The 18,014-nt window shown below is 49.1% G+C and overlaps 2 protein-coding genes across 4 annotated transcripts in view; one reads left to right on the top strand and one right to left on the bottom strand.

Moving 5' to 3' along the window:
* The window catches only part of LOC125950264 (cGMP-specific 3',5'-cyclic phosphodiesterase), a 48,399-nt gene extending 35,703 nt beyond the window's left edge, over positions 1 to 12,696 (bottom strand). For all 3 annotated transcript variants that reach the window (XM_049678093.1, XM_049678094.1, XM_049678095.1), the window contains exon 1: positions 11,979 to 12,696. The gene's annotated coding sequence lies outside the window, so the exon portion shown is untranslated. The remainder of the gene's footprint in view (positions 1 to 11,978) is intronic.
* LOC125950282 (autophagy-related protein 16-1) overlaps positions 1 to 18,014 on the top strand; it is a 633,733-nt gene that overhangs the window by 17,133 nt on the left and 598,586 nt on the right. The window lies entirely within an intron of this gene.

Raw genomic sequence — 18,014 nt, 5'->3', positions numbered from 1 at the left:
AGATAAAATGCCTTTGAAGGTCGTCCGTGCCGCGTGCGATGGGTTTGAGAAGCGATTGAAGCTAGTAAAAAAAAGTTTGGGGAGTAATTTCGATACATATGTTATAGTTAAATTATTAAAGTTTCTTAACAAAAAAAACGCTCGGATTAAAAAAAACGACCCATCCTTTAGGAAAATATAGAGGATTGAAGTTGTATGAGAATATGTTGGACACGGTGTAAAAGATTCAAAGTGTGAAACACTTCATAAATTCAGAAAAGAAAGAAGAACAGATAAATTCTCATTCACTTGTTTTGATATCCATTCAAATAATGTCTGGGCTGTCAAATGTTGGTTAACCATTTCATCTTACTTCAATGTTCAGATGCTTTTCATGGTAACATCTCTTCTAATCATCAAATATTCAACACATCAATAAATCATAAAAAAAATACCCAAACGATCTGATCGCACTTAACATCGCCTTGAGTGATTAAACTATGGTTTCTCCTCTAACATAATCTTATCGTGTTAAACACGAAGACCGTTTTTCAAGAAGCCTGATGCCCTCCAGGTAATGTAGACACCCTGAAAGTTGTTGCGAACATTATATAATATTAGGTCGCGCTCAGGCAAAAATCAAATCCATCCAACTGAAGCCGCTCTTCAACAGCGCAAGAAAGCGCACGTCCAAGGCCTGACGAGCAACTTTGCCTCTCACAACTAGTATTATCCGATGGAATGTGGCTCCAGCTGCCGCTTCAGCATTGCCTGTGTACCCATCGAACGAAACGAGAACAAGTTGCAAACATTGCAAAAGGGTGAACCTCACGCCCCGTTCCAGAACATTCATTCCCCGTACACAAAGACACACAAACACACACACACACACACATTATATGGGCAATTCCGTGGAGGTCTAACGCGAACGCAACGATGCTTCGACAAAGTAACGAACAAACCGTCACGGACCTGAAGGGAAAAGAAAACCGAAACCAAACCATTCCTGCAAACCAATCAATCTCTATCCTCCGGAGTCCGTAGACCGGACCTGCCCCGGACCGGGAAAGTAAGCCGTCCGGTCCGGGACCGTCGTCTGCCGCGGTTCCCGGTTCCCGGTTCCGAACGATCGAACAAAAGATGCTGCTCATTAAAGCTTAAAACTCAATCACCGCGAACCGCGACGAAGATTGCAGCTGACGACCGTCGGCGTACCAACTTTCCCTGGCTTCCTGGCAGTTCCTGGCAGTTGTGGATCCAGCGGTTCCTCCCGGGTTCCTCGCACCACCGACTTTTGACTTTTGACTAGACAAACTTCTTATGCGCCACCGAAAGTCGATGGTTGTGCATACATACCATTCGCCATTCGCGAATGGTTTCGAGCTTCTTCTCGAGCGTTGTTTGCTCGGCAGCGTGATAGCGACTGCTGCTGCGGCTGCTGCTGCTGCTGCTACTCCGCCTCGTTAGAGTCAAACAGCATCATGTCCTAGACGTTAAGGCACCGGCTATTAATAGACTAGAGGGCTGTGCTGCCTGTATGCGAGCAACTGACTGGCGAACCTGCCTCTGCTTCCCTTTCTGCCAATGCGTCCACCATTTTTCCAGCCGGTTTTGAGACAAAATCGAAAAAGCGCTCGATGGTCTCCGGGAGTTTGGCTTTTTGGACAGGAAATTGGATGTGATTGGCGGGCCCGCATTGGGTACGTTTGCTTGTTGACAAAGTGGAAGTGGCAGGGAATGGCGTCTTTGGCTAAAAATAACGTTTCCCGGAAGAAAAAGTTGCCGCGCCGCGGCGCCAAGCTTCAACAAGTTCATGTTCCGCTGATCGCTGATAACTTTTCGCCAATGGCAGGGGCCTGAGTGTGGCAACACTTCAAAAGGCATTTCTTTTAAAACATTTCTCTTTAAGAAGCAGCAGAAAGCGAATCATTTAGAGCGCATTTCGCGCCCGCGTGTTTCATTTGTCTTGTACCCACCCGGGTGGTATAACAACAAACCACCGGCGCATTGCATGTTGACTAACAAACAGTAGTAGCAGCAGCAGCACCATTCCGGCAGATGTAAAAACATGTTGACACCCGGGGGGAATGCAGGGTACCATTATCCTGCTGCACGGTAGTAACAACCGAAGTGAACCAGAAAGCAAAACAAAGCTCCCAAAGCAACCCTAGAGGTAACAATGAACTGGCCCCGGATTGGGGCCGGCTCTCGGCAAACACTTCAACGCTCCTGGTACTCTTCACTTTGCTTTCCTTGCAGTTCCTGGCATAATGATGAAACGTTGCAGGACGGGTTAACGAGGGGGAAGTGAGGCCTTAGTGGGCGTTGCATTGCACGTGGGAACAGACATATACGTACATATAAATGCTCGTGTGTTCACTTGAGAAGCGAGAAGCTTGAAATTAGTCGCTTCCACTCAACGACGGCAGTCGGGAGTCCCCTTTGGGAAGGAGGAGGAGGAGCAGGAATGGTGTGGCGTGGCTTGTGAGTAGAAGATAGCATGCCAAGCACTTTACGCCTCCATCCCCCCGGGAACCATTGAAATGGTGGATGTTGGTGGGTGGATAACCGCGATTGCAACGGAACATAGCCAGCAGCGGTTCGTGATGGTGGTGCTGGTGGAGTGATGAGCAAGTGCACAGCGGGCGCGTTTTATTTGATGCTGCCACTACACAGTGATGACCGCAACCAGCTCTATGGCCCCGGGAATTGATGGCCGCAGTGGTTAGAGCGAGAGCATAAGCTTTCGCCGGTGCATAATCGGGATTAAATATTTGTTTGAGGTGCACACTAGTGTTTGTGATTGACAAGTGACAAGGGCACGTCAACAGAGAGCGAGAGAGAGAGAGAGAGAAAGAGAGAGAGAGAGAGAGAGAGAGAGAGAGAGATAGAGAGAGAGAGAAAACCTTATGCACTCGACTGCAGCTGACATAGTGATTGAGAGCTTTCGGAAATGTTAATAAAAAGGATTTCCTTTTGCATCCCTCTGGGATGCTGTAGCACATCTGCTTGACCCACTTGATCTACCGGTTTGCGCTCTCTGCTGACATTTTGACGTCCCATATGAACCTCCATCGTCCATCACGACGACGGCGACGACGGCGAGGACGAGTTCAACGCGTGCTCGAGATTAATAACCGGGAGAAACTATAAATTTAGACATTTTTCTCCATTCACGCCAGTCGCAGCGAGTCAGTGTCAAGCGGCCAGCCAGCCAGTCAGGCGGCCAACCTATTTATATCCCCCGGGATGCTACAGGATGCTGGCTCGATGCTTGAAGTAATATATATTTATGAACTTCATCGTCGTAGAAGGCGTAGAACTGTGTTGCACCTGCGGCACCAGCGTCCAGCGAGTGACCTTAAATGGTTGCTCCCTGGTGTCCCGACGGTGGCCAATGAATGGACGGTGGCTTTCACGCTACTAGCCTAGACGACGGACCAGCAGATGATGAAAGGACGTTGCATTCCCATCCTTTTTGGAAGCTGTTTGCGAAAGGATTGCGTTCTTATCTGGTTGCTTAGCAACGCTCTTGAATCGCGCTAAGGAGCCAAGCTGAAAAGAAGAACCACTCTCTCGAACCAGAAACACCCTTCCTTCAGTGAAAGGGGTTTTTGAATGGACATTATGAACGATTGGTCGATGTGGATTGGTTCATATTTCGCTTCAAAATTTAAACCACATCTCGATTCCAAGTACTATCGCCGGTGATTGGTTTCCCTTTGTGTTGTATCGAATGGCAATTCCGGAGCTCTATGATTCAAATCACGTAAATTTCATTTTGTCGAAAAGCACCACCCCTCAACAACCTGTGCCTGTAGAAAGCAATTATCATGCAGCTCGCGAACAGAACTGAACGTTGCTCGTTTTAATTGCACATCGATACCAAGGGGCCGGTCGGCTTGACGCGATTCCAAAAACCGGTGCCGCCAAACTAACCAACGACCTTGGCTTGGCGACTCAACTGACCGGCGGACCGATGGCCACATCCGGCTTCGAGAACGAATAGATCGGTCCATTAGGTCGCGCGTGCTCCGGCAGGTAACCTACCAGAGACCAGGGCAGAGGAGAAGGAGAAGGTGCGTCCACTACTTATACGCTATGTTCGGTCAGCGAGCGAGCGAGCGGCCGGAGTGTACGAGATGGATTATGGAGCATGGTTTAATGTGATATCGCGACTGTTGCGGTGGAGTGGCCTGCAGGAAGATAAAAATAGACTTTTGCCAAAACGGGCCACCCACTCCGGTGGCTGGTGACGATGGAGACCGTAATGTAATGGCCCTCCGGGTGGGGAGAGGAGGTGCGTGCGGTCGATGCCAAAATCTGAAATGAATATTCGCCGCTCTCGAGGGCGTTGTTTCGCTTATTACTTGGCGCAGGTCCAGCCGGATGGAAGGTGTTAAAATAGTAGGTCATAAGTAAGTAGTTTATTTGCTTTGCCTTCGCTGCAGGCTATAAACCAACGCGAACCAACCGGTACATTGTGATACTTATGCAAATACATTAAATGTTGAGCAAAAATATGTTTGGCAAAAATAAATGCAGCTTTTAAATACGCTGTAACCTTTTCATTTGTTGCTTAATTTTATTAAACTAAAAGGTAAAAATGATCGCAAATAACATCAAATCCTAGAAGCAGTTTAGATTTTTTCGTTTGCACAAAGGATGGACGAGATGAAAGCACCGCGCGCTGTCGGTAAATGGCTTAGCGGTATTTTGACCTATTCTTGGCGAAGCGCTCGCTTGAGCTAGTCCACATGTCTTCTCTTTAAAAAAAATAGCCTTATCCGGATAAATCCTGCGGTTTTTGCTTCCAGAGGCAACGCATGATTTTAATGCCAAGTGCTACTTGGAATCTCCAGGGCCTTCGCATTCGAATATTTGCATACCCAGGGTAACGAATTACCTGCCAAAGCATACATATTCATGAGAAATTTGTTGATGAATAAACTTGAACCCTTCGTCCAAAACTTCATGCGTAGTTCTTCCAGTGCGGAATAATTCACGATTCACATTTAGCTTACAAGCTGTACAACTTTTTCTTTACCACACTGTGATAAAAATCCTTTGGCTATAATCATGCCAAAAATAGTATCACTTACTATTGAACAATCTTTTAAAGCGCTGTAAATAATAGTTTGGTAGAAACTTCAGTTAAAAGTGGTTCCATTGTTTTCAAATCCTGCATATGTATTGAAGGTTGATCTACTAAAATATAGACGCATAAATGTTGAACTTATTGCAGTATAAACTTACTACTAACAAGAAGCAAGATATCTGGATAATACTTGTCTGCAAAACCGAAACTATTTATTAAACAAAAACGACGTTTCGACCGTGACACTCGCTCCCGGAATACCAGCTTGACCCGCAACCATCACGGGATCCCGGGATTGATTTCATCGCCCCAGCATTATCCAACACAATCATAAAACACTTGAGATGAAAGATTCTTCCGGTAGCGGGACGTGAACATCACATCACAACACATCACGTGTCGGCTCTGGCTGGCTCTGTAACAACTTCGGACCCCCTGGCTCTGTCTGGCGTGCACCCTCTCCACATTCTCCCCGATAAATGAAATTCCCTTCTCCAACAAACAAAACACGAACGGATCATCGGTCCCATATGCAGTCATCCGGGAGTCCCGAGGCAGTCCGCATTTCCTCCCGTATCACCGGAAAGCCCTGAAAGCTTTCCGATCTCAGACCTTAGGAGGGGCCGGAAACCGCACACCTCAGCCCCGCGAAACCCGTCCGTCCTCGAGCCGGAATGTCCTTCACCACTCATCACCACGTTTGACAGCTTGTCGGGTACGATGTTTATGTTTCTAAGCGGCAGAGCACAGAACCGGGTCTCTGCGGGGGGGTCCTAGCATCCCGGTCCTAGCAGCAGCAGACGACGTTCGTGGCTCTGTCTACCGATTCAGAGTTCTGTCATGGAAGGGACGGACGGACGGACGGGCCCGGTGTCTTACTTTGTCGTCTTGCGAATGGAACGAAAATAAACATATCAAGTGTCACCGTGGCTGCGTGCTCATCGGTGCCCGTGTACCGTGATCGCGACCGAGCTATCCTGGACTGGAAAGGAGTAGACTTCCAGACCGGAGAGCCGGTGCTGCCCGGATAAGGACGATAAGGAATGTTTACTTAAAACCTGCGGCAAGTAGCGAGCGCTAGCAGGCCAATCTGCTGCTCCGAGCAGCTGCTCCGTCTTGGTTTGGCACGACTGGAGGTGGTGTTGGTGAAATGGAATCTAGGTCTTTGCTTTGCTGCACGTCTTGACCGAGATTTTCGAGGGCAGGAAACGTATTTCGCAACCCCCGTGTGTGTGTCTGTGTGTGTGTGCATCGGATGATGATTGAAACCAGCCAATCATATGAGCTTCATCTTCAGGTATCGATTGCACTGGAACCACCGAACCGAACCACAACACACCGGGAATGCTTTCGTTCCAATCCAATATCGCTTGCTAATCAAGCCTTCGTTCACTGTCTTTACGATGTCTAGGACCAGAATCCGTATCCGTTCCTAGTGCCAGAGCGTTCCAATCACAGCTCCAGTATACAGTAGTCGCATCGGAGAAAGGAGATGAGATGGAATTGGACCAGACGCACAGATAAACGCCATTATGCTGCTGGGTATAAACAGGCGTGAGTGTATGAATGTCTGCGAGAAACGAATCCCTAGTACGGAGGAAAGGAGGCGGCGTGAGCAAAGGGACAAGCAAAGTACTCGAAGCATTCAAGATAATTGGACTTAAGTTTATGACTTTATACTGCAAAGTCCCTTCCCCTGAGCATCCCTTTTTTTTTGTTTTTTGGAAGACGCCTAAGCATCGAGTTAAGTAGTTTTGCATTTTCATGCAACATACATTCCGACCGGGGGAAAATGGAAGATGGCAAAGGACAAGAGAGGCAGCTGGCATCATCGTTACACCCAGCCAGCCAGCCAACCAGCCAGACCACCAGGGGCCAAAGTTTGGCTTCACTCTGGCGCTCAAGGGGTCGCTATGTCATTGGATCTCTGTTTGTGACTTGGCTCGAAATATGATTCTCCTTCCGGAGCGCTCTGGTAGCCGGTTTCATCGTTAGATTCGCTCGCCCGGATTCCTCCGGCACCCACCAACACACACACACACACACACACGCACACACACACAGACAGAGACACACAAAAAGTGTAAATATGCAAATTGGAACGGTTCAGCATTTGCATAACAGAATCATTCATAACTAAGACAAGGGGCACGGGAGGGACGGGGGGGCCCTGGGTTGAAGGCCGGTTTCGTGGCGCAACCCGCAACCAACTACCGCTTGCTGGCCACCACCGGAAGCGCAAACACACACACACACACACACACACAGCGACAAACACCCATGACAACTGTCAGACAGTTTGGCATTCTATTTCCGGTTCCGTCATTCATTTAGCTGCTTGTTCGTGTTGGTGCAGTTACCAGCAGTGCTGCAATGGCCACCAGGATCAGTGGTAGTGGAGTTGTGGACAGTGAACGGGCCACAGGTAGCTAGGACTGTGCCCATCAAGGTTGGCGTATTTTTGGGTAAAATGTCCACTTCCTGCAGATCACTTCCACTGCGACTGTCGACTGCATTCAAAACCGGGTTGCTGTGTGCGGATGTGATACAAAAGTGACGGATCATTCGCACACCATTCCATTTACAGCAGCTTCCCTTCTTGCCATTCCTTTTTTTCCTTTTTGCATTCGTGTTGATGGTTTGCCGAACAAATCCATCAGTCAACTGTCATCGAAGGTACGTCATGAACATGTTGGGAGTTGCCTCTCAACCACGTCTCCAAGCGTCTCGAAATGTCAATCAAACGGACCCCGGATGCTTCCCGGTAGGCAAATTCAACCGACGCACTCACACACACACCCCAACACCACATTAGTGCTGTCCGCAACAGCAAAAATGCTGGTGGTTGTGCTGGAATGGAATGGAATTTGGGTGAAAAAAAAGGTTGGATGTCCGATTGGTAAGTTTCAGCTTCGATGACACCAAAAACTGATCCACACAATAAGGCAGCATTCAAGTATTTGATCCAATTGATCCAGGATCAGGATGCTCGGGGTATTGGTGCGTTCCGTTCCTGATGACATTAAATGCTTCCCTTTGATACCTTTATCAAAACCCATTAAACAGGATTCCCGGTGCACCGGAACACAGGACCCGCACCACACACACACTCACGCACACCGGTTTCATGGGCTGGCATTGGTTTTGTGGCCACTGATTTGCTGTTCACAAATTTATAGCATAAATCCCGGCGCGATAATCCCACGCCACGGAGTTTGATTGCTTTTTCTCGCTTCGCCCCCCGTTCCTCCAGACCTTCCTTCCTCCCCTTCCCCTTTATCGCACAACCGGAACTGAATCGTTCAGATTATAATCGATTTAGGTCGTGCTTGGCGGTGGCGCCATCAGCGCTGCCATGGTGGTGGTAATGTTGGTGCTGGTGGTGGAAGCGACGCAAAGTTTGGCTTATTTCCGGGCGATGCTCGGATTACAAGCAACCGTAGCGGAGGGCGAGAGACCGACCCCGGGAAAACGTCGCCGGAGAAAGAATGTCTACGACCGAAGCTTACCGAAGTTATTCTCGGATAATAGTTGCTTGAAGAGCAAGGCGCCCGGCATGGTGTTCGCCGGCGGTTTTAACAGACGGCTTGATAAGGCAAAATATGGATTTAATGACCACCATTAGCTGGCTGGCTCGGTCTTGATGGCGGCGCCCGGTGCGCGAAACTTATTTCCCTGTCTTCCGACGTCCGATGGAGACGCCTGGTTAGCCGTTCGTTCGAGTCGTCATTAAGAGGCGGACCCGGAGGGAGAGGGGAAGCATGATAAATTCAACAAGCAAATTCACTGTTTCCCGTGTCGTAAAATGTGTCCCGTGGCCTACTTTTTCGGTTGCGTTTGCTTCTTTTCGGTTGCGTTTTTCGTTTGTGGATCCAAAAAGCACGAGAACCCAAGAACGGAGGAGCGTAGAACCGACAAACAGCGGCACGGAAAGTAATATTAATCAAGAGAAACTGTGACAATACGTTCTTATTTGCATTACCGTGTTCCGGTCCGAATCTTTCCGAAGGGAAAGTTACTGTTTACGAGCGTCTGCCTCACAAGATATACAATGAAAACGTTAAATACTTATTACTCATATTTTACGCCCTTTTTTTTTACATTAAAAACTTCTCATGATATGGCGTCCTCGAGGGAAAGTGCTTTCCCCAGCCAAACTTGATTGAAAGTAAATCCCCTCCGTGTTTGTTGCCACGAAAGCACGAAAAGACAATTAGGCGGACGAAAGCTCGCACCTCAAAGTCACTTCCAGCAGTCCCCTTCGTTTCCTTTGCACTCGTTACGCTCTCTGTTTACTCTGCATCTTCTGGTTTGAAGTGCTCTGCTTAAGCCGCAACACTGTCGCCGCTGACGACGAAACGCAACGTAGTAAGCGACCCGTTCCCGTTCACTCGTCGCACACTAAAGCCCGCGCGAGGAAAATGACAAAACAAAAACCAAAAGCAAAGCACAAGCTGTGCAGCAGGACCGCCGGTCGATCGAAACACCATTACGCGCCGGATGACGCCTAAGACCACGCCGTTAAGCCATTTATCGTATCAACCCCGTAACGAACCGAAACCGTGCACCGGAGCGCCAGACCAGAGAGCGCCCCTTCGACCAGCCTCGATGCCACGTCACGTGAAGCCTGGACGTGGCCAGAACGTAAACCTCTACTCGTGGACCGCAGGTGGATCCCCCCCGGTGAGCAAAAGAAAGTAAAAGCCACGCGTTCTCTCGACACTCGGGCTGGCATGTGCCACAAAATGGACCATGGTCTCTGTCTCTCGTCTCGTCTGTTGCCACGAGGGAAAAATCATCGACAGGCTTGCTCGAGGGATGAAGGAAGGGAGAGACCAAATCACTACCGTACAGGTCGTACAGAGAGACAAGTCATCGTTTCTGGGCCACAGTTAAGGGCCGAGAAACTTGACTCAACAACCCCCGAAAAGGCCGCACCTTTTGCGAAGCCAACCACCGTAATGCTAATCTTTATTGTAACCCAGGGACTCGTCTCTTCAGTCAGGGACCAGTACCAGCTGACGGAACCAAAACACGGTCGACGAAAGGCACGCACACGCAGGGACACAACAAATGGCATGCGTGGTTTCGGCATAATGGTTGCATCGCTAATACCGTAAGCCGCTTGCTGCTTGTTTGCAAAGGCACACACACACACACACACACACACAGACGACAAAGTTGGTGACTGGCGGGTCTGGTGTTGCGTACTTGACGCGTTCAGTTTGGCGTCTCGCGACTTCGACTCCCTTCAAACACCACGACGACCACGACCACGAGTTGTTGGTGGTGTTGTTGTTGTTGTTGTTGTTGTTTGCGTGAACTTTGCGTTCCAGCGAGCAGCAGCACGAAACGAAAAACGTACCGACCCCTCGGTACACAGAACAGAAGTTGACGAGAAGAGAAGAGAAGAGTTCTGACAATTTGAAACACATGCTGTCGGGTACTTCACTTCCACAGACAGATTTAGACGCAGCAGCAGCAGCAACAGCGGAAGAGGCGAACGGGTAAAGCGTGTTGGAAAATCATAATTAAAGTAAGTTCGCTTGAATTCAATTAAACGCACCGAAGGTCTCTTTCCAGAAGGTGGTTCTAGCTTTTAGACTTTTCCCTTCCATTTTTTTTCACTGTTTTTCCGTTTATTTTGCTTTAGCTTTCCCTTTTCCCCGGTGCTTCTGGGGGAGGGAAAAAATCGGAAACTTTTTCGCAAACAAAAAACGCTCCGATAAAGTAGCAAAAACACCGTCTATCCACCTGCAAGGATAAAGGCCCTCGTGGCGAGTGAACGGATAGAGAGGAACGTTGCGAGCCAGCAAGTTAGCAAACATCCGCGCCTTTTGATGTACTAATCGCGATCCAAACACGATCCCGCCGTTGGACCGACCATTGAAGGACCGTTGAAAAGCTCTTGAAGATGGATGGATGGATTGCGATGGATTGCGATGAAGATGTTTGTCCGGAGAGAGGTCTAGTCGTGGGCTTATCACGCGCTGCGCCCGCGGCTGCTACTTGAAGAAGTGATTTTTATCGCCCCCCGGGCCAAAAGAAGAAAAGAGCCGCGTACCTGGCCACCCACCGGTCATCGATAAGTCTCGGAGAGTCTCGGAGCTCGGTGCTAACAGGTGCCAATCCCGTGTCGTTGGCATAAACACGCTTCTCAATCTCAACACGGGACCGGAGCGCGAACAGGAAGCATCGTAAGCTCAACTCCCGTGTGGGGCCCTTGGAGCCCTGCCCTGCCCTGCCCGGTTGACCGTTACGCAAGGCACGTGCTCGAGACAATTGTCGTTTATCACGTGCGAGAGTCGCGCGACGATCCGCAAAACCAATCGATCGACCGAAGAAGGAAGAGGAACCTCCCCTCTGGGCATGGCGCCAGCGTGGTTGCTTGGTTTTTCCTTTTTTATTTTCCCCTTCGGCAAAGCTTGCGCTTTATGCTTCACTTACTTTGTTATGCCTTTGCGAAGGAAGGGAGCTCAGGGTAACTTGGCCAGCAAGCCAACAGTGAAAGGATATGCTTTATTTTTGGGCAACCAGCCACCAATGGCTGGCTCGCTGGCTGACTGGCTGGCCGGTCGCACAGTGAAAGAAAGCGGAAGTTTCCATTTCCCGCTGTCCAGGCTATTGTCTGTCGAGGACACCACCAACGACCACAACAACCCACATAATGCTTGCGCGAAAAACATAGGAGGAAATTTCGGTCGGTAAGTAATCTGTGGAGCGTGAAAATTTATCTTTTTTTTCTATCTTTCTTTTCAGGAGGCGGGAGAGGCCGCCATTGTTTGTGTGTTTTGGTGCGATGCGTCGTGCGACGCGACGCGACACAAACAAACAAACAAACGGGTAAAGAGGGAGCGAAGAAGGAGGAGGTCACTTCCCCCCCGGGGGGTTTGGGGCTTACTTGCTGGAGCTCTGTTGTTGCGTCTTGCGCCCCCGGTTTCTGTCTAACAGGAAGCTAAAGATGGCGCTTCCTCGTGCTGCTCCTCGCTTTCAAACTTGTATCGTAACGATGCGGCTTAACACTTCCGTTTGTGCACGAGTTTTAAATCCAGCGTGACGCTCCACAGCCACAGCCACGACCACGAGCACGACCACGACGACGATTTTCCTTCACTTTCACTGCTTCTCGCACACTCCAATGTATTCGCCGCCTGGCGGTGGGGGTGTTTTCGCTGCGTGGGCACCGAGTGGGTGTCTAGTGCAAAGGGAACAAAAACCGATCGAGCGAAAACGCATTAAACTCTCGAAAAAGCACACAAACATACACGCACACGCACACACACACACGACGCACGTCCTTCACTGTCACTTTGGCCTGCAGACGACACCGACGGCGACGGTTAGCGTTAGTGAGCGTCGCGCGTCACTTACACTTTAATAGCTTGAAAGAGGTGTCAACGGAGATTTCTAACCATCCCCAAGTCAGAAGCTATTAGTTATTCGGGCGAAGGCAACACCAAACACTCCAATTTGGTTGCAGAAGAAAACACCAACACTCTTCTTGAACCCACGCGCTCGATGGAGCGAAGGGCGAATTGATGAAACCCAAACGCACCAACTGGTCCGGTTCGAAGCTACCGCGAGTCTGGCAGGTGCGTCCGGTCACGGACTCGCGTAGGTCGCACTCCAGCCAGGGCCACTGCTCGGGACGATTTCCCGCGAAATTCTCACTCGGTCTCAACACGCGAGAGAGAGAGAGAGACAGAAAGAGACAGGGTGAAAAATAGAGAGACAGAGAGAAAGAGAGATGGAAAGCAGGAAAAGCCAAACGTACGCCGTGAGTGCAAGAGTGCTGAGCTGGCTCACTGCTGGTGAGAAGAACCGAGTAGTGTACTAAATGGATTGAACATCACCCAACAGAGAACAACAAAGAAAAGCGCGGAAATGCTCTCCCTACTGGTGGTTCTCATTTTCCACGATGAGTACGTAGCGAGAGTGCACGAATGTTTGTACACCGACGCGACGTAGGAAATGGAGAAAATTGCGGATTTGCGGTTTCTAGAGTGTAGCTGAGAACCTCTGAGTAACTCGCAACTCACTAAGTAACCGGCGCTCAGTCAACTCGAAAGCAACGAAACACTGGAAAAAGTAAACGCGAACCATTTTCTATACGAATACTCAACGAGTAATCAAGTAATTAGGAATCGATTAATGTTTAATGGAACATGTTTGTTAAAATCAAACAATTCCTTTTTTTAATTAATTTTTTTTTGCATGTTTTTGAAGAAATCGAAGACGATTAAAACACCGTTTTCACGTGGCCTTGTCAAACGGAGAAAACATAATATTTCGCAAAACACAAAACAATCCAGAGCGCCCCGCTACGAAACTAATACACGGAAAGAGCCCCACGGAACGCCTGAATCGATTGATAAGCGACGACAGCATGACGATTGCAGTGAAACGGTTTGCGTGGTTTGGTTCACTCCGTTGTAAGTTTACGTTGTACTACGGCGCTTGTTGTTTAGCTGCTCTCCGTTGCCACCTCTTTGCCACCCGCCACCACCACCACCACCACCACCAGCGAACACACTCATCACGACGGTTTATCAGCCAAGCCATCAACGACAAACGTGCCGCATGTGCCCGAGTGCTGTTAGTGTTTATTCAAATCAATCATTCGTATTCGCGGTTTTCGCTTCCGAGACTCCCTTTGGGCAATGACGCGTACAACCACAACAACCACACAACCACACACACCCCTTGCACGCATGATGCCGAACGATGACGATGATGATTGAGGGGAGGTAGCGCATGATGATCGCAGGCGACGCACACGACGGATTTTGGCGTCTCCTGCTTGCTGTTTGTAAACGGCGCTACTATCGCTACAATGGCTTCTCACCACCAAACAATCTCACGACGACGACGACGACGACGACGACAACAAACGATGACGACAACCCCCCGGTCCGAGCAGTGAGCTGTGAGTGAGTGAGTCGGTGAGAATGGACTCACGGTGGCGTCGTCGTCGTCGTCGGTGAGTTTATTGCTCGAACTTGGGGCTGGCCAATGTTTACGTTGGCCTTAGCTAGTGCAGGGCCTGGAGGGTCCTGTTGTGCCTGTGCTTGCGCTCGGTACGTGCTCACACCTTGCCTTATCTCGCACAACAGTTTGCTCTCTCGTGCACACGCAAACACACACACGCGCGCACACACACCTCGGGGTTAGTAGTTTCGCTTCCGTTCAGCATCGAAGTGACGCGCGCGGAGTGGCCTCACGGGTGCCCTTTCCGGGCTGCTCTGCCGGACAGTGCTGGCGAACCCCGTGCCGAGCCCTTATCGGTTAGCTCATTTAAGGGGCTCATGATTGGGAATGGACGGCTTGGGGGAGGGGGAGAGGATGCTGAGAACCGGACGTAATGTCACCCCCGAAAAACTAGAACACGATTCGCACAACACCGTTACCATTTCGCATTGCAACACTCCAAAAACCCCCGGATTGTGGCCAACTAGATTACTAATAATGCGGTTGATAGACGATTCGAAGCGCGAACATTCCCAATCCGGATCAAAGGAGTCCTTCAGAAGACGAAAGCTGAGCTGGAACTGGACCAGCACTTCCTGTGGCTGGGGAATTCGCGAAGCATTCCCGGGAAAAGATGACATAATTTTTGGCACCAAACCACGACCCCCACACACACACACACACACACGTATTACGCGCGTTCGCACTCGCACTGTCTAGCTTGGATCGGGCCCGATGCCGAATTATTGACGCACCGCAACGACGGGACGAACCGTGATCCTTGGGGGGGTGACAGCTTTAATTGAAGTTTTTGAAATCATCTAATGAAATCAAACAAAGACCAGCCGCCCCTCTGCACGTCTCCCCATCTGTAACTTCCTTGCAAAACGGGACCTCACCCACATCGGCACAAAACGGGGCCCCTTTTCTTTGCCAGCTTTTGGGACGACTACCTGGGACAGAAAGGATCCTGCGTTCACGGTCGCTGCTCCGGCCAAACTGTTTGCCCGTTCGGAGGCCGTTGCTACGAAGCTTCGCACTAGCGTTCCGTTGTCGTCGTCGTCGTCGTTGTCGTTGTCGTCTGGTGGTGCGGGTGTTCCAGTGAGCACACCCGAAGCACCGACCAGCAGGAGAGCGCCAATCGAACGGTGATTGCACCAGCACTAACAACGACAACGATTCTCTCTTTTGCTGTCTGTCTCTCGGTCCGGGATCCTCTCTTTATTGTGGGAAGGGATGAGGGGACAGCTCGACACTGAGGCCGACTACACGCGCCCACATGGCGTCGCTCCAGCATAGCCGGATGGGGACTAAATGCCAAAGGCGGATCGTTGTTTATGTTATGACTGCAGCTAAACCGGGACCGGGATCCGGACACTCACTTACCCATATTTTTTTCTCTCTCTGTCTTTGTCTATCTCTCTCTCTCTCTCTCTCTCTCTCTCTCTCTCTCTCTCTCTCTCTCTCTCTATCTTTGTCTATCTCTCTTTTCTTCAAACAAACCCACAACAACGCGCTGAAATCATTGAGCGCCGAGCAACGAGCAGCGAATGAGCTACAAGATCCGGCCCCACATGATGCCAAAACCAACTGGTCACCCAGTGCGGCATGTGTGTCGTCCATAGGAACGATGGAACCACCGGAACCTTATCACCGGTACAAGCTATAATACACCCGCAGTGCGAACGGCGTACGTTGCAATTAGATGGCGATCTGATGCAACCTGGCGTAAGCAATGGCGTGCTGTGCCGCGCGTGTGCGTGTGCACGCGGTGGTGATAATGATCGTTGTGGCCGCTTCATTGTGGCTGGCAGAGATTGGCACGAAACAAACAAACAATCGTTGTTTCTCTTCCTTCCGCTGGACGCATCCGAATCGGACACGCGTTCGGTGTGAGCTGTGGCATGAATGAAGTCAAATCACACCGGCCACGGTAGTGCACGTGACCGAATGGAGCCGCCTGGTATCCGTTGCTCCGTTTGCCTTACTGATGGCGTTGGTGTGAAAACCGACCACCGTACGGTGAATGGCTGTCGAGTGATCGTAACTCAGTTCCCTCGGGGGGGCCAGATTGAAACGGTCGTGGTTACGTCACCGTTCGTTCGTTGTTTGAAAGGAAGAAGCGACGCACGGACGTTACAAAAACCTTAGAACGAAGCAAAATTGCATAAGAAAATGATGTTGAATGAAAATGAGCAAAACTGCCAAATCAAATTATTTGTTGTTGTGTGCATGAGTTTTGGCGCGTGATGCAAACCGTTATTCGTACAACATTTTCTAATGCATATTTTGGAATGCTGACAATACGTTTAATATCATCTTGGAATGTTGGGAAAAAATAATACGCAATTTTCTTATTTAATTGATTCAATTACAAATTTTATTTATTCATATTTTCAGAGTAAAGCTTGTGTTCATATGAATGGCTATGTATAAAATCAATGTAAAGTAGTAATAATAATATGTTAGTCTATGTCATATGTCTAAATTTTCAACGCTAAAATTATCAATGCTTACATTTTTATACTCGAACGCTTGTTTTTAATAACATTACACGTAAAAATTGACAATCTGTTTGGCTTATTATTTTGTGTGTTGTTGGTCAGTGCAAGCATCAAGGCAGCAGTCGAGATGAAATTAATAAAAAGTGAAGCAAAACGTCACCTGAATTAAACGAGCCTAGACCTGTTTCTCAGTTAACTCTGTGTTTTCCAACAGTTTATGGGCCCAAAACAATTTGTCAAGAACATAGTGGCCTTTAAGAAAGCATCGATCAATCGAAAAAAGATTTCCTAGGTAACCCTTTCAACAAGATCGCAGTGAAAAAGAAAGCATAGGCTTCTTCTAAGATAAGCATGATTCAACTATATAATCAAAACTGTCGATCGTGAGTCTCCAAAGGTCCAAATAGTCTCGATCGAAAAGGTTGCTGGCGACCAGGAAAACCGGCAGGATCAAATCAGCAACGCTTTACGAGAGGATGACTGTAGGACAAGTGCTGCTGGTTGAGGACAACCAAAATGGAATAATTGTGTCTAAAACTACAACGAAAACTACTTGCGAATACTAAAATGCCAATGTTTATTGGTCGAGAATTTTTTTTCTCAAAAACATCATCAATGTCCTCCTACTATGCTTTGCGGTGGCGATGCTGTTGCTACAACGTAGCGTCTATTTATTTTATTTTTTAAATGCTTTAAACCCATATATTATAATCCGCAATTTACTTCCACAATACGTGATCCGCTTCCCAGACCAAGAACCACCAACAACTCTCGCTTAATCTCGCAATTATCAGTCGTCTGTCTACGGGCCCAACATTTCGCGGATGAATTACGCTAATTCGATTTGAATCGTTTCGAATCGATCCAGCCAACGGAATCGCTCAAAATGGCGCGAAGATATTGAGTAAATGGTTGGCTAGGTTTATGTCATTGACACGTACAGCTTAGGTCTGAAATGCTGAAATGCCAACCGTTCCTGCACCACCCGCTCCATTATCACCACCCCCTCCGTTCGGATCCGTCGCGACGTCGCTCGTCCGTTTAAGTTTCCTACCACCGACCTCACCACCCCAAGAACGCCACTTTGGCCAAAGGAAAAACAAACAAATCTCACCCAACCACCCTCCCTCTTCTGAGGCCTGTTGTGCTCCAGGGGACCGCGCCGGGGCGACGGAAGGCGTCAGTGCGCCAGTGTGTTAATTGGAGCAAATTGAAACATTGATCGATGGTTTGATGGGTTTGATTTATGGTTGTTTAATTGATTTCGGACCTTAAGATGGACCCACGAGTGGTGGTGGCTGCACGCGAACCCACTCGCGAACGAAGTAATCATTTGCTGCATGCAATCCCCGGGAGTCGCGCGACCAACGGGCCTGTTGGCAATTAGCTTGCATAAGCAAGTCATTAGTTTCGACCATTTACGACGGCAGCCGCGGCTTCCTCCTGCCATCCAGCCCGTGCACAGA

Source organism: Anopheles darlingi, chromosome 2 (assembly GCF_943734745.1).
Source record: "Anopheles darlingi chromosome 2, idAnoDarlMG_H_01, whole genome shotgun sequence".
Taxonomy (NCBI): Eukaryota; Metazoa; Arthropoda; class Insecta; order Diptera; family Culicidae; genus Anopheles; species Anopheles darlingi.
This window is presented reverse-complemented; position numbering and strand designations above follow the sequence as displayed.